The 17,622-nt window shown below is 42.5% G+C and overlaps 1 long non-coding RNA gene across 1 annotated transcript; it reads right to left on the reverse strand.

Moving 5' to 3' along the window:
* Positions 1-15,049: 15,049 nt before the first annotated feature.
* Positions 15,050-16,458, reverse strand: LOC138504759 (uncharacterized). The gene is made up of 5 exons (XR_011279950.1): positions 16,356-16,458; positions 16,118-16,256; positions 15,871-16,001; positions 15,561-15,648; positions 15,050-15,142 (listed from the first exon to the last, which is right to left on the reverse strand). It is a non-coding gene; the product is annotated as an uncharacterized lncRNA (long non-coding RNA).
* Positions 16,459-17,622: the final 1,164 nt, after the last annotated feature.

Consider the following 17,622-nt stretch of genomic DNA (forward strand, 5'->3'; position numbering starts at 1 on the left):
GGAAGGAGTACACCAAGAAATTCCCCCCTTGCCGGGTGAAAATCTTTTCTGGAGGTATGTCGTTGTCACAGAGGTAACAGTCATTTGGAATTTGGCCCATGATCTCATTCCCTAAGTCAATGGAATGTTGGGCATCTACCACCATTCCAATAAAGGTAGCTGCACCCAGGGTGATACTCGTAGGGTCGCTTTTATCCACCAATATTCAAATGGTGTCATGTTCTAGGTCAATGAGTGGTATTGGGTTGAAATACAAACCTTGTTGTTGGAGGTGGTAATTTAAATTTATATAAGTTTTGGAGGGTCGGTCCTCGCTTAATTTTTAGAGGAGCAGTGAATTGTCAAACCAGTCCTGGGATGGTGACCTCTTCTCCAGTTTCAACTTCAACTGGATATGGCAGCATTCGAGCCGACCGAAATGCTTTCTCAGGATTGTCAAAGCCCATGGGGTTACCCCACATTGGGGACCAGACTTTATAATTGATTAGGTCCAAATTAATTGCAAATTGATTGAGAATGTTGCTGACTAAGTAAAATGCAGAGGGGACATCTCTCTCAACCCAACAATTATGATCTATGCTTTCGTCACCATGGGACATTTTTTGCATGCACCTGCTAGGCAGGAGATCTTTAGAATTGGGAGTTTCCAGGCCCATTTCCCACTTATCAATCAACTTAAATGTGGGAATGGTCTGATCTTTTGGGAGTTTCCTGAATAACGCTTCGCTGATGAAGCTTTTTCTATTATTCAGGCATACTCTGGCTAGAACAGGCTCCCCCCCTCATTTACCTGAATGGGGAGAAACAACAGTTCATATTTTTTCTGGATATGCACTAAGCTGGTTTTTCATCATCTTTCGTCATGGAATTTGGGTTCTCTTCAAATTGTGGATCGGTATACAATTTCAGGGTATTTCCGTCCAGTGTGGAATGCCACTTGAAACTGGAAGGAAGGTTGATTTTCACCAGGTTTGTTCTCCTACAGAGATTACAGTGATGTCAAAATGGAATTCAATTTTGTCAGAGCGCTGTTCAATCATGTGCCATTGAGACTTACATAGTTTGTGCTTTGTTTTTGTTTTATTGGCCGGGTTAGTCTGTGTCCAGAGGACCTTGTTCACACAATCGATCAGGGGAGACAACCTCCGGAGGAGGTCATTCCCCAGGAGACAAGGTGAGCCCTCTGGAGTGACGACTTTTACCGGGTGTTTCTTCCTATGGGTTGAGCAACTTAACCATAACTACACGCCCGCTACCACGGGCCGTGTAATGTGGATATATATTTCTGTCTGATTTTTCATCCTTCCTTTTCATTCTTCAGGTGGTTCCTCTGCTCGACTTTCATTTGGCTCATGAATCAGAGTGTCTGGGATGACATCTTTTCAACTGATTAATGTGGACCCATTTTTCTTCCATCAGTTCTCCTTTTGGGATGCAGATCTTATAGCCAACAGGTGAGATTTTAGCAACAATTTCAAAGGCGCTGTGCCAGGAGGGGAGGAACTTCCTCTCTTTGGTCTGGTGCCTTTGAAAATTGTACAAGTAGACCCTGTCTCCTACTTGGTACTCTTTCTTAGTGGTCTTTAAATCATAGTCGGTTTTCATCCCCTCTGCCGACTTTTCCAGATTTCGCAGAGTGTATGCAAAAGCAGGCTGAAGGTTTTTTTTTGCAAATTCTGAATATATTCATGTGTTGTGGATCTCTAGATCCGCAGTCCCCTCAACGGAAATGTAATTTCTGTCGAAGTTTTGGAGTTGTCTAGGAAGAGGTGGGAGGGGAATTTGGTGACTCTCCCACTTCCTGAATTAATTTTGTCAAAAGCCTTTTTTGCACAGAAGGGTGGCTTGCGAACCAGTATCCACCAGCGTTGAAAATGCACCTTGGCCCTGGACCTTGACAGAGGCATAACACCTGCCTTCTCTCTCCTCAAGGAAGCAAAGGAAATGTGCATTTTGGGCCAATCTGGCAGTTAATCTCTTTATTTTGAACCCCGACACTGTGTGATCTTGCGCAGTTTTCTGTGTCAGAGTCCGGGAAACTGTAAATAAATTTGGCACCCAGATATTTGTGGGATTTCGGAATCCCCTTTTTCCCTTGATTCTCTGCTGTCCCCTTTTCCTGGAGACATTCACTCAAAACGGTTTGGGGGTAGGATCCCTTATTGCTTTCAGGGTCATCTGGGTGACATGTTTGGGGTTCAGGAATTGGTGATTCTGGGTCAGTCCCCATACTTATCCAGTCTAAGTTAGGGTCTTTTGGGACCTATTTTTCCTTGGGAGGAATCCCCTCATCCCTGAAAGAGAAGATTGTCTTTCCTGAATCCTCCAGGGATTCTACCCCTTCAAACTGGAGGATACGGACTTCCTCTGCAAAATGGGTTTTCTTTGTCCCTTTGTTTCTCCTACTTACCCTCTGTTCCCTAAATTGCAGCTTTTCTGGGGTAGGATATTTGGGTACAAGTTCAGAGGTTTCTAGGGGTTCATCATGGGTGAGAAAGGAAGCTTCCTCTAGGGTTTTGCATCTCCCTTCCCCGGGCTTCCTGCTCTGGAACCTATTGGTTGTTGTGGTTTTCCACTGTCATTGATCCGGGGCACCAGACCCTGGGTTTGAGTTGTTTTGGGCAGCCATGTTCATTTGAGTGCCCTGCTGAGCCCTCAACATGCGACTCAGGTCTTGGGTCAGACTTTGGACCTGGTACTCCAGTTGGGACATCCTCTCTGGTTGGTATGGGGGTCTAAAGTCATACCTTTGCTGCTCTCAGGAAGGGTAGCTGTCCCTTCCCCCAGAGTAGCTCGGGTATTGTGGGTTTTCCTGGTAGCCCTCCATCCTTGGTCTTCCTTTTCCCTGATTTGTGGGTCTAGAAACCTGAAAACAGGGAGAGAGAGGAGGATTATTCTGGAACTTGGTATTTGGAGGGTAGCTAGGGAAGAAACTTAAGTTGGAGGATGGAATATTTCTTTCTTCCAGAGGGAAGTTCTGTGGGAAGTTTCCCTGGGCAGTACTTGCCTGATTGGACCCCTCCCCCCTTGTGTCAAAGAGTCCATACATATCCCAGGATGGGTCTATTACCCTTGTATCTTGGGCTTATGTTGGTGGCAGAGTCAGGTGATGCATGTGGGAGATACCCAGCCTGGCTACCATCCACTCCGGACTGATCAGAGGGTCTCCTCTGCCTCTCATTCTTCACCTCTGCCACCTTGGCAGCAGAGGGGGTGTTGGATGGTTTCGGGATTTTTTTGAGTATTTTGGTTTTCCACTGGCATTTGGGCTTCATAGATCTGGGAAGCCTGTTCTTTTACCCAATCCAGGGTCCTTAGATCCCAGAAGTTCCTCTAACCAGTTCTGTCATGATGTACTAGGGAGGGCATGAAAATCAGTATTGATAAACTGGCTGCAAGTACCGGGAAGCTCCTGCCCCCTGATTTTTGGAGCCTGAATCTTGGTATGATGAGCTTTCCATCCACTAAATATAACAATACCTTCAATGGCTAGTCTGGTGTGCTGCACTGCCATGGGTGAAAACACTTTTCTCAATCACGGCACAAGGCCCCACTTTGTCACGGTTTATTACACGCCACACGCAAGCCAGGGAACTCCTTCCCTTACAATGAATGTGGCACACAAAAAAACGCTTTTAGTTTTATTTTTATACTACAGATTCTTTTTGAGTAGGCCTCCAACCGTCTCGCACCCGACCTCCACAAACATCCTGTGTCACAATGGACTAGAAATCAGGCCGGTGTGTATCAATGAAATATGTGTTAATTCATTATTTAATGTCAAAGGAAAATCAACCAATTACAACAGCCACCAATGTGGGGCAACACAAAATGCAATAATCTCTACAAAACAACCAGGTTAAGATATACTATCACAGTTAATCCCTTTTTTAATGGCAGAACAGAAAAAGAACAATTTACCACACAATGATAGCACTAGTATTAAGCACTTTCACCTGCGACAATCAACACCCAAACATCAATTGGACTTGATTCCTTTGAATGGAAGGCAGTGACAGGGATTAAGAATACAGGGGGAAAATCGTTTTTGGTGTGGAGACATGATTATCTCTAGTAACCTAGACTTCCTGGCCATCACAGAAACCTGGTTACATAGTGCATCTGGACCCTCACTGTCCATTGGAGTGCCAGATAACTACTCCATCATTAGACAAGACAGAGACACCAATCAATCAAAGGGTGGTGGATTAGCAGTCATCTTCAAAAGCTCACTTGAACTTAGAATGATGCCCAACACCCAGATTCCATCTGCTAAACTCCTATCCTTCAAGTTACCCATCTCCCTCAACCAAACCATCACAGCGCACCTCCTATACAGGCCTCCTGGCCCTATCACCTCATTTATTGATGACATGTCATCTATCCTTGCCTCCAGCACCAAGCCCAACTCTCAAATCCTCCTACTAGGTGACTTTAATTTAGGACACCAAGATGTGAATGATCCGAAAGCCACAACATCCTAAATACTCTAACAGACTTTGGCCTCTCCCAACATATCCAAGAGCACACTCATATCAAAGGCCGCACCTTTGATTGGGTTGCTGATCTTAACTGCAAGCTCAACATGATCTCGGTGACTCCATGCCTTTGGTCAGACCACTACAAAATAACTTTCGCAATTAACTCCAGTCCACAAATCGGCAAGCACAATCTAGCACCTGCCACTCAAACCCGCAATAAGAAGGACATCTCTACTGAGAAACTTCTTCCCATCCTCCTTCCTCTACTTAATACTCCCCTGACCACTAGCTTAGACCCTACTGTCTTAGTGGATATTTACAACCAGGCCATGCTCAAAGCCCTTAAAACAATTGCACCACTAAAACTACATAAACAGAAACCGCATTCTCACCTGAACTCTTGGTTCACCCCCCATCTCAGAGACTTATGCAAAGAAAAAAGAAAGGCTGAAACCCTTTGGAAAAATACACCCTCCCTGGTCAACAAAATCAACCTAACTCAGGTCTCCTCCACCTACAAAGCTACTATTTTTGCAGCCAAAAATGATGTCTACAACAAACGTATCACAGAGGCACAATCCAACACTAAGGAACTTTTCAAGATCCTTAAGGAATTGGAGTCCCCTGTAGCCCCTCTGGTGACTTGCTCACCAGACGCGGCCTGGTGCACGAATATTCAAAAGGCACTCCTGGATAAAATTGCCTTGCTGCAAGCTAAAATAAACACTAAAAAGAATAACCTATCTGACTTCACCTTGCACACTCCTTCATTCAACCTCCCAGCCCCTTCTCCCCCCCAAAAACCATTCAGCTTCTCCCCGCTATCCATTGAGGAAGTGGAAAATATTATCTCAAAGCTTAAACCTTCAAATTGCCAAGGCTACACCTGCCCTGCACCAATCATTAAGGAAGCTGCGCATGACCTTGCGCCTTTTATCACTTCTTTCATTAACGCCTCCTTCAGATCAGGCATCGTCCCAGATAACCTAAAGGATGCCTGGGTCATCCCTTTAATCAAGAAACCCACCCTTGACCCAAGCAACCCTACCAATTACCAGCCCCTCACTACGGTACCATACCCACTAAAAATCCTGGACCGTGCCGCATACCTGCAAATTCAGGCATATCTTGAATCAAACCAATTACTAGGTCTCCGTCAATTGGGCTTCCGTCCTAAACATGGCATGGAAACCGCCTTGTTAGATTTAAAAACCCAAATTGAGGACCTAAAAGATAAGGGCAAGCTGGCACTCCTCCTTCTGCTCGATCTCTCAGCGGCATTCGACTTGGTGGATCATAAAATTCTCTGCCACCATCTCAAAACTGCTGGGCACTTTTCGAACTCAGCGTCATCTGGGATTAGCTCATTCTTAGCAAATAGAACCATGAGGGTCTTCTCTCCTCTAGCCTCTGCAGATCCTGCCCATGTCCCGTGTGGAGGCCCTCAAGGATCCTGTGTATCTCCCACATTATACAATGTGTTTACCAAGCCACTCTTTTCCATACTGGACTATCTGGGTGTCTCTTACACCAACTATGCTGACGACACTCTGATACTCATCCCCATCTCTGGTGACATTGTTCTTGACGCTAAGGCCCTTAATGACATCTACTCTATCATCCAGGCTTGGATGGCTCATCATGGGTTCTGCCTTAATGATGAGAAAATGGAATTACTCATCCTCGGTTCGCACTCCAAATTGGCCAAACTAAATCCAGCTTACAAAGCATTCACCATAGATGGTAACATCATCAACGTGTCGAACACAGAAAAACCATGGGTACAACTATGCTCTAGGCCTTTTGTACTAACCTGACTAAGACTACGTCACTGTTGTAAAATACTATGCCTGCTGTAACCACTTTTTTGTGACCATGCGCCCAGATGCCTTAGGGCAAGGCTGCACGTTATAAATAAATAAATACAAATACACAGAAACAAGATGGGGAGCCAGCAAAGCAGGGGGAAATCAATTTTTGGAGCACCAATGGAAGAATGGGGTTTTCTGTTATTTCTCACAACTGCTAGGGGAAAGAGATGGAAAAACAGGGAATTCGCTGGTTTATGTTTAGAAAGACAGGCAGAGCTTTTAGGGAATACTAATCAGCAGACAAGGAGGAAATTGATTTTTAGAATATGCAACACATGTGTATCAGAAAGGGAATGCAAATGAAAAATCGTTTTGACCACACAATAGGGAAAGAGGAAAACAAGCGGAAAGTCGTTTTTTGGGATGTTAAGCTTAATTTCAATGGAAAAGAAAATGCAAATGGAATTTGTTTTTACTGAGGCTGCGAATGAAAGGTAGGCTCTGAGAAAGAGGGTAGCTCACACAAGGCAAATCGGTTTGGTTCAGGATGACAGATGCAAAGAGAAAATACAGTGGCAAATGGAAATTTGTTTATCAGGGCCCAATTTAAACACAGGGACAAATTTGTTTCTTAGATCACCGTGGGATTAAATATTTTGGGAAACACTTTATAACTAAAACAATTAACAACCACACAGAGAAAAAGATTGCTGGTTTCGAATTCCACCTATCCCGATCCCGTGAATTTCAATGGGGGAATTAATTGATTTACTTACAAAAATACTAAGGATTTACACAGACAAATGAGGGTTTTTCTCAATTGGGATATGCTAGCATACAAAGGCATACAAGATATTCTTCTATGGGGAGATGACTAAAATACACGGGCAAACAAAATATTTTCAATGGGGAGATGACTGAATTGCACTGGCAATCAGGGTTTTCAATGGGGAATTTTCAATGCGGAAATATTGGATGCAATGCTACAAGAATGAAGGGTTTATGCAATTTAGGGCTGGGGTTATTGCTACTTACATAGCAATCCCTTGTTTAAGGTTCAGGAAAGCCAGCTGCATCTCAGGACACTCTGGAAAAATAGGGCAGGGGTCTTGTTACTCCACTCTCAAAGATGGTAAGTTTCAGCAGCCTTCTCTCCATCCTCATTTTTCTGTCTCCCCGTTTTTTGTGTGTCCCCAGTCTTAGTACAGTCCCCCTTATATAGCAGAAATGACCTTGCCAATTTTGCAATCTTGGGGAAGTACCCAGCAATAATCCCTGTCGCTAGGATTGGACAGTTACCCCCTCTCTCTCCGCCCCCAGTCAGGATTGGTTTAGGGGTTTGGAGCAACATCTGCCTTTTCCCATTTATCATCATCCTTTGTTCTCCTTTCAACTTTTTGGCAAAATCTAGTTATGTATCACAACTTCATAATTGTACTAGCAACTGCCAGACCAAATATATTTTCTGTTTTAGCTGGTCATGAGGAATAAGATAAGCCGACCGCCAAATCCATGCGATGTAGCATGGCCATGTGTCACATTTATGTAATTTCCATAAAATTCACAACAGTTATGAAGATGTAAGTTATTGAGCATATTCCTAATTTCATGTTCCACCTTTTCACCAACTCTCAAATTTGTAACATGATCTGATCGGGCCGAAACCTAGTCTAACTGGCCATTACAGTTCCCTGAGTCACAGGTAGATGCATTTTATATCCGCGAAACCGCCTGGAAATTACATGAAAAATTGTGTTAAAATGAAATCAATCCACAGTACGGTTGCTACGCAAAATGCTGAAAATGAAAATAGTCTTCTAAATTAATTGTGAGTGTTCCTGTTCAGCAAATGGGATGGCTGCTTCATTCCCCACCGCCATTAGTCACCCTGGGCTAGCCTGTGATGAGAGGTTTTTACGAGTCTCTTTGAAGTTAGTGTGTGGTCTTTGAAATGGGTGCAACAAGGATGCACACCTTTTAGTCATGCTAAAGCCTATGATGGCTTTCTCTTGAAGTCCTTGCTTCCCTAGTCAGTAGGTCTGGAGGATAAAGAATTTTGACGCCTTTAGCAGGACCACATTTTATGGTGGGTTAGTAGATGTGCGATGTGACATCCAGCTGAAGTAGAGCTTTCCTTTGTGAAGTTTTGCCCTCAGCCAGAACAGGTTTTTCCTGAAGACTTAATTTGTGCGCAGAAAAACAGGGATTTGTGCACCATTCTGCCTGCAAATCCCTGTTTAACAAAATGGGGATTTGCAGGCAGAATGGCGCACAAATTGTGTCTTCTTCAAATGTCATTGGAGTTGTGTGGGTGAAACATAATATACATTGCTTTGGTCAGCCCACACATCATGTTTTGCTTTTCTGCCATTTTTCTGTGAGCAGTGATATTTTTCCCATTTTAGCTTTTTAAAGCCGTTTTTATTTACAAACACATGCGCAGGCTGTTTTTGCTTTCAATGTTGAAAGATTCTGTTTTCCATGTTACAGGATTCTTTGATTCCTCCTTCTTTTGTAAATCAAAAGCCTGCTTGTCCGTTGATAATGATAGATAGGCCCCTTTCCACATGGCTTTTTAACTTCACATGAAACAAAAGCAAAAGCCAGGCCATTTATTTTTGCAGTGTTTAAATGCCTGCCATTCATGTGAAAGGCAAAAGTAAAAGCCAGGCCGTTTTTGTTGCAGTGTTTAAATGCCTGGCATTCAGGTGAAAGGCAAAAGAAAAAGCCAGGCCGTTTTTGTTGCAGGGTTTAAATGCCTGCCATTCATGTGGAAGGGACTTCTGTTTGGGGCCTTTAATGCACCCCACAGTGTTGTGTATTTTCTGGCAATTGTTTTGCATAGATATTCATTGTTGTGTTTTTGGGATTATTTACGCCTTTTCGTTTTTGTGTAAAGTATGCTTTTGATGGAAGTTCTGCTTTGATGTACGCTCTTTTTCTGGACTTCTGTCTTTCTATGTTTTTGTTGTAAATCCTTTTTGTAATTAGGTGTTAACCTCTGTGTAAATTGAGACTCATTTCGGGCATAAACTGAACTTGCGACTCATACCTTTCTTAGTATATTTGTGCTGAACTAATGGATCAAGTTCATGACATAATAACATGTAGTAAACATTGAAAGCAAATTATATAGACAACTAACAAAATATAAACATTTCAATGCAACCTTTTATCCTTAACCTAGACAAGTGATCTCTGTATCCTCTTACCATCCACTCCTAATAGACTCAGAATTTGATGAACCTATATGGCCTGCTTGTCCTGCCCCGCTCTCTTCCGTTGATGCATTTATGGTTACATACACCATTTTCCTGAGATGACCCAGCTTCATTCACCTTCCAACTTAAACGTGGTACTGCCACACATAGCTCCCTTCTCTGCTGAATTCTATATTGATCCATCTTGCACTTTCACAGCATTGGTAAATTCCTCACTTACTCTGACAGTATTTAGAGAACTTGGAGAAGCCTTTGCTTCCCAAACATCCTTTTTTGTAAGAGAAAGGGCAGGGTTTTATCTCCTCCAAGTTCTTTTCTTTCTCAAATGTAATTGTCACATTTTTCTGTTCACCAAATTTGACTTTCTTGTTTTTATCTAATTTTACCTCAAGAAATAAAGAGTGATGCTTATTGTCCTTTGCCAATTTTGCATCAAACTCCAGGGTATTTTCACAGGATGTAAAAGAAGCTACCTCTAAGGCTTGGCATAGCTTTCCTGTTGCATACCCTTTTCCTCTTCTCCTTGTGTATTTTGAATTGGAACAATTTCCGCTTGTCTTTGTCCTCCCTGACCTGTCGACTCATTTTGGGCAAGACTTCTGTGAGCATCAGAATCAGGATTTCCCTGTTGTAACTCATCATTTGATTAATGATCTCTGCCAAATGGTTGCACTGTTGCTCAATTTTTTAAAAATGGTCTCAACCCTCTTAAATGCAAGGTGGCTTTGGTCATATCTCTGTTCCTCCCTAGAAGGATAACTATCTCTTCTAGGAGAGTAGTCCTGGTAATTTTGATAACTTTTATTGCATTTATGCTTTGATCTCCACTCATCCTAGTACTATCATTGTGGAACCTAACAGGAGGAGGAGGAAAGTAGTCTTGGTAATTGGTTCTTGCAGAGTGATATTTGTTACTTTCCATAAGATCATTCTGATTTGGATTTCCCTGGGAACTTTATCCTGGAATCTGATTGTTTCTCTCTGATAGCGGTACATATTTGTAGCCTAGGAGAGGCCTACAACCTAAATATGGAGGAGTAAGGTAAGTCTCCGGTTTTGTGGGATCAGTATTTTAGTTACTATATTCTGTAGCAGAAGAGTACTTCTTTGCCCCCCCCATTTCTAAGTCCAACTGAAGAGTACTTTTTTACATCTGCTAATTTATGGGTGGCTTGGGCTGGCATTAGTTAGGGGTTCTTTCTTTTTGGAAATTGTTTGACTCTGTACTTCATAGATCCTTGTAGCTTGCATGATAATTAATCCATTTAAGTGACCATGATTCATAAAATCATGAACTAACTGAGTCACCTCATATTTTGGAAGGGTGTGGAAGAAAGCAGTTTTGAAGACTTGATTTGCAGTATCGGCATGACATGTGGGCAAATATACGCTTGGGTTCTTGAGCGTTTTCTGTTTTACTTTTGATCTTCATTATATTAAATTGTAGGCTGCCTTGTGGGCTTCTTGTTGGTTTCTACGAGTTGAAAAATATTTCAAAGTGGCCACCTTGTAAGAGGCCCATTTGTGATGATTTTGGTCTTCTTGTCCAGCAAAGAAACAAGAAAACTCAGGAGAAAAAGTCAATTTTGTTGTTTTGGTCATTCTTCAGTCCAAATTATGCCATCATCTGGTTGTACATTTTTAGATGTTCCAAAACATATTATTTTGCATTTGTGTGAGAATGGGACAAACCCCCTTTTTAAGAGCTTAATCTGTTTGAGTGGGTCTTTCACAAAATGTGGTGGTGGTTTCATTTTTCTATGAATGCTTACTTGGGTCCAACTTCCCTCATCAGTGTTAGAGCTACTACTTGAACCCACTCCCCCGCTTGCATATTTGCTCTCCCTGTCATAACGACCATAGGAAGTTTTGTATGTGTACAGTTTTGGGCATTTCCCACTTTTCTATCTTCCCCATTGGTCTTCTGTGTGATAGGCTTCAAATCATTCCTGAAGAGCTTGATAGCATGCATTTTTTCATGCTGTCACTCAGTATCAGTGTTTCCCCAGCTACCTAGGGGTCCTGGGATACCCTCATAATCCTTTGCATATTTAGGGACCTTTAGAATGCCCTAATTGGGCTGTACTCTTTGTCTCTCAAAGTCAGCTAGATGGACTAAATTGTCTCTCTGTTGGATTATTGTTCCCTTAACTCATGTTCATACATTTCTTTACTGATCTCTGTTTTAGGGTACACTCATTCCCTCTCCTGTCCATGCCTGACCAACTAAGTGGACCACTCCCGCTTCCTCTCTCCTGAAATGCTCAATATTGCCCTGTAACTAACAGGGAATTCAAGTATTCCTGTGTAGTGCTTTTTGAAAAGGGAATTCATGTGTCTGGCCTGATTCAGCTGTACCCACCAATCTCTGCTTAGGAATTCTTCTCAGCTCCTATTTAGGCACTGCCTGCTTCAGGCTTTCTCTGAACAGACCATGAGGAGTCCTTCCATCATCTCAAAGCATTATCTCACTTCAGCACTCACCCACTCAGGCATGGTTGACCCAGATGCAGACTTTCCAGAATCCCAGAGCTACTTTCTATCTGTTTGGGCTTTTAAAGAGGCTACATTTTCTCACGCTGTGTCATTTGACATAATTATTTTGAATTGGTTGTGTCTTCCCATTAGTTCCCTTAAGATGTTGTTGACACTCCTAAAGAAAATACACCCTCTTTGAAAGGTCCCTCATATTAAGACATGTGACATGGGTGGTTATGCTCAACTTTGGACTCAAATCCATATTTCTTTCCAAACGTTTGATAGGACTTGTTCCAATAAGTGGTATATGGATTTTCAGAATTGACAAAAAAAGTTGAATTCAGGTCTTTGTGTCATTTTACTGTACCATAAACTAATTCAAAGTTATTAAAATAAGCTTATTCATTAATAATTGATAAATGTTAATATGTCACTTAAGTGTCATGGGGGCCTGCTCTCACTAGCCCAGGGCTGTTTTCACTTTCACAAAATACCAAGTTGTTGCAAAGATATAAGCAGAACATTATCCTACATTATAGTGCAGCTATAAAGTAACATGGTTAATTTTGCACATGGAGGTTTCATTTCATCTTAATCATTAACTTTGTTAATGTGCTCAAAGCTGTGCTTTTAAAGATGGCTCCATCCATTTTAACAACATAAAAGGTACAATTTTAGCACATTGTGTTTAGTTCAATAAATGTCATTAGGCCTCTATAAAATGTCTGTACAACTGTATTGTATAGTCCTTACGCATCGCCATGCTTAATTTGTCTAGTCTCTGTGCATGCTTTCCCACTGGTGCGGTAGTAGATGGCTGACCAAATGAAGGAAATCCCAAAGGATACCGTCTTTGCTGTATTTCTGAAATGGAATACCTATCACCACAAATAAAGCTACCTCAGTGTCACAATCCATGCCCCTGACCCCCTCAGGTATAACAGCCCCCTGGCAGCAGTGCGGCTAAAGCCCTTCACACTGGCCCCAAGGACCTTAAAACTCTATCAGAAGCATACATGGAGTCAGTCCTGGTGCCTTTGGCACCAGGCTCATTATCAGGAATAAAGTAATACCAGTTTTGGACTTTAATCCAACATGGAGGCCTATTACACAGCTCAGTTCTTTAGAACAAAGCCATGCGGTCTAGTGTTTTGGGTGTGGCTGGGCCTGGAACTACTTGGCCTGGAACTACTTTACCTGGGCTATTTAAACCACACCGAAACTGCAGAACATGCTTTGCGTTTTTCTGCACTCCTGCAGCGTAACACTCACCGTGTCCAGCTCCTGCTCATCTGCTTCTCCGGCAGCCCAATTCTGAAGCCCTAGATCCGCATTCCATTAATAACCTGGAAGAACAAGAACAGCATTAGCGAGCAAGAGCACTTACCTTTGAAGTAACCGCCATTGAATCTATCCTGCGCTTCGCTTACCTCGCCCATCTCCGGAGTTCGCCGCAACCTGCAAAGGTAAAGAAACAAGGACAGCATTAATAACAATTCTTACCTGGGCAAGCAGCGAGTCCTGGCAGCACCATGCGCTTCTCTTACCTCGCCCATCTCCGGGTTTCACCGCAACCTGCAAGGGAGAAGGAACAAGGCCAGCATTAACAGAGCACTTACCTGGGCAAGCAGCGCTTCGATCGCTCATCACTCCGGAACATCACTGCAACCTGTACAAAGAAGAGAACACAGGTTAGCAATTAACACCAATAAACAGCGCAGCGCTCTGCGCATCAATAACTCACTGTGGTCTTCGCCATCGGCGCGGCAATTCCGAGATCGCAACCATCCCTGTGAAAACAAAAGAGACATTGTTAGGAACAGCGTAGTGGAGCAAGACGCCGAGAAGACATAGAAAACAGAGGGAAAGAAAGAGACAGAATAAAGACAGAAAAGACATTATAACTCACCTGGAAGACAGCAAGCAGCGTCGGAGTCACAGCCGGTCTGGACCCGACATAAGGGCACACGGACCAGTGAAGCAACTAGGTCCACGGAAACGCCCACACTAACCACGCACCTCTGCACAGAGACGTAGGACAGAGAGTTCAACGCACAAAAACCTAAGGTGAGCAATAACCCCAAGGGAGGGGATTTGGACCAGAGGGAGGTGGGAGTCCACCCATCACAGAACCAGTATTTTAACCCTCCATTCTCCTGTTACAGGTGCTATCTAACGTCTGGCATATAACCAAGCAGAGAGGGGTCCGGGATAGCGCTTAGACCTCCATCCAGTATCGTGTGGCACCCCCGTGTGTACCAGGTGTGCGTAACAGAACGCGAAGCTTCAATTAAAATATCCACCTGGGCGTCATGGAAACACCAGAGACTGACCAACTAGCCCAGTTACTGGGAGAATTACGGGCCGAGGTACACTCCGCCCAGCAAGAAACCAACACCCTTAGGAGGGAGTTGATCGTCACCAAGGACCGCACCAATGAATTAGCCAGATGTTTGCTCCAAACCCAGGCTGGGCAGGCTCCATTCCACGAGGTATTCCGTAGGTTCCAGCCACATCCGTCAATCCAGTGCAGGTGGTCCTCCCTGGGGCAGTTCCTTTGGCCCCACCGGAACGTTTTATGGGGGACCCAAGAAAATATGCAGTATTCATGAACCAGTGCCGCTTCCATTTTCTTTGTAGACCCGGAGCCTTTCCAAACGTTCAGTCGCAGGTTGCCTTCATTCTGTCATATCTGAGTGGCAGTGCCGCGGATTGGTCCATACAGTTAGTAAGCCAGGATGACCCACTCCTGTGGGATTTCAGGGGGTTTCAACAGGAGATGGAGAAGCTGTTTGCCCGACATACCCAGGGCCAAGCTCTGGATAACAAACTTCTGTCCCTCCGCCAAGGCAGAGAACAGAAAAAAGATCCAACACTAGGGATCCTCCCGTCCCTCGCACACTATCGAAAATCCACCAAATATGGTGTTAAACAAAAATTAAAAGACATCAATCAATGTAAATATAAGTGGTTCAAAGTAGTTTCAAAGTAACAGCAGAAAAAAGATTTCAGAGAATGTGGATTTCATAAAATACACAAAGTGTTTTTTAATCAAGTCAAGTAAACATATTTTTCAGAAATTCAAGACACATAATAATATGGCTCTATGCGTTTCGAGGGCAACCCCTCGTCTTCAGTAGCCTTGCTTGGACTGATGATGATTTGTAATTCATGTTCCAAAAGTATAACATCAGTGAAAAGGGAAAAAATAGAAAAACCAAACATTAATAGATATAATCAAATAATGGATAAAGCAGTTACAAGTCACTTAATTATGTAATTTCTCATACTTCAGTTACCGCTACTATCTATAGCATATGATTATCCATTTTTGTTTGTGTCCAATACACATACATCACACGATCTTTGAGGTTTATGTCATCAGGGTTTACACAGATCCAGGGATGCCTATGTCCATGGGTATTTGCAAAGTCCTGCGCCAAATGGCATTGTAATCACTCAACTCAAATATTTGAAGGCATATGAATAAAGTGGCAGAGTTACCCAGTATCAAGACTAGTCTGGAGTTGACTAGCCTCTAATGGAATTTGTAGAGGAGATGAGCTCACCTATTAGTGTGTCGGTATCTTGTAAAGAAAAGGAAACAGCAGGGGAGACCACCAGTAGTTCAAGTAGAAAGGTCACATACATCTAGACCTATTAAAGAGAGGGACCAGGTTACCAGAGTGAGTATGCTCATAGCAATGCTTACAGGTTTCTAAATTAGGGTCGGTGTTTGAAGTTGTGCCAATTCAGGTGCACGATGTAAAGCAGTTGGCAATTAAACATAGGTCAAGTCACACTGCCGTTAGCCAAAGAGCTATGGTCACATGAGGAGTGGTATTAACAGTTAAACAAAATGCGTATATTATTGCATACCTTAATTGCAATTCCAGTAGCTACATGGATCTAGCGTAGTATCAATCTCCCATCCTTCCAGGGCCAATTCAACCCAACAATTAGAAGCTGATTTTCTGCCAATCACTTTAAACGTGAGAAACGTACTTCAACTGTTTTTAAAGGAGAACAAGCAAAAGATATATAAAAAATCGATCATAAATCTCGGGGATTAATCGTCATTAAAGTGTAGGGAATGAAACTACATAAAATATGAACGTGTGCTTACAGTATAGCAAATTAGGATCGTAGATGTCAATTTGAATTCCTGATGTTAGGCAGTAAGGATTTCAGCATAGGTAAAAACCAGTGGTTGTATGTGGCTCCACAATGCAGATACCAGCGACTTTCCAATCACCGGTGAGCAACTATCAAAAAAGAATGCACAATAAGTGTCTGTCAAAAAGTAGATTTGTTAATATTTATATTTGCAGACTAACAAATAAATGCCCAGCGATCGTGCTTACCTATTAATCTAACCATTGGAGGACAAGGAGCAGAGACGTGAGGTTACTCGGCGAGCAGCAGGCGAACCAAGCTCGACTGGCGACCTTAGTGACTGTAGTTAGAGTACTACAACATTGCGTTTGCAGGAACCTGCGCGCGGTCGATGAGGGAAACATAGAAAAAGGACTAACAGTGTGTATCGCTGTTGCTGGGCGGACATCATATAATGTACTTTCAACCCGTGGGTATAATAGTAAAGTGATACTACTTGCTAATGTTCAGTGGATGTATCAAAGATGTCTACACCTTGAAAGCACTGATTAAATCATCAACAAGAATAATAGATTGAAAATAAGGTACGAGGCGTAAGAATAGAACTATTGGCATTTTCGTATCTGTGTTGCTCGAAATCCTGTAAAAAATGCGAATGGAGTGTGGAAAGCATTACATGCTGGTCCGGTAGAGGGATAATGAATATTCTGGGGATCAATAGTTCCCAAGTGTCAAGGGATTGAATGAAGTAGTTTGTGTGAAATGAAGTGGTGTCAATAGAGCCATCTGCTCTATTCTATGCAAACCCATGGACAATGCATACAGTGGATGGTTAATTACAAATCAGGAATGGAACATTCCGTGATCAATGGATACTTTTTCAGACGTTCAAGGTATTTATCAGAAAGTCATATCACATCAGGGACTCCAGTCATAATCTCACATGTAAAATAGTGCAATTCTTAATAAAAAGATAGGGGGTATCTCAATATGAGACACTCATTATTTTACATAGTGTCGTTCACCTGAAGATGAGTATATTTACATGTCAGTAGGAACATGGCAGCTAAATATTTTTAAAAATGTCAAAATAGCAAGAAATGTAAATACACCATAATATCAGTAGATACTATTCCTGTGGTTATGAATCAATAACAGGTATATGTTCCAAGACACATTTGTGTGGAATACCATACTGATCACAGTTGCTTTCCATTATGACATGTGACAGTATGTACACATCTTTCATCCAGTTTGTTACTTCATACATATTTTTCAGACAAAGCAGGTAAGTGAAAATTCATCATTTAACCCTTTGGGCTGTAATGTGTCTAATAAGTCAATCCAGATTTTTTCCCTCCTGGATAGTAGTGCCTGATAGTCACCTCCTCTTTGTTTTTTTTTAACAACTTCACGTATCTTTAATTTTATTTGGGCAATTGAATGTTGTTGTTCCAAGAAGTGTCATGCCACTGGTGAGCACTTACTTTTACACCTAATTGTGGACTTATGTTC

Source organism: Ambystoma mexicanum, chromosome 11, assembly GCF_040938575.1.
Source record: "Ambystoma mexicanum isolate Mex_15411 chromosome 11, UKY_AmexF1_1, whole genome shotgun sequence".
NCBI lineage: Eukaryota > Metazoa > Chordata > Amphibia > Caudata > Ambystomatidae > Ambystoma > Ambystoma mexicanum.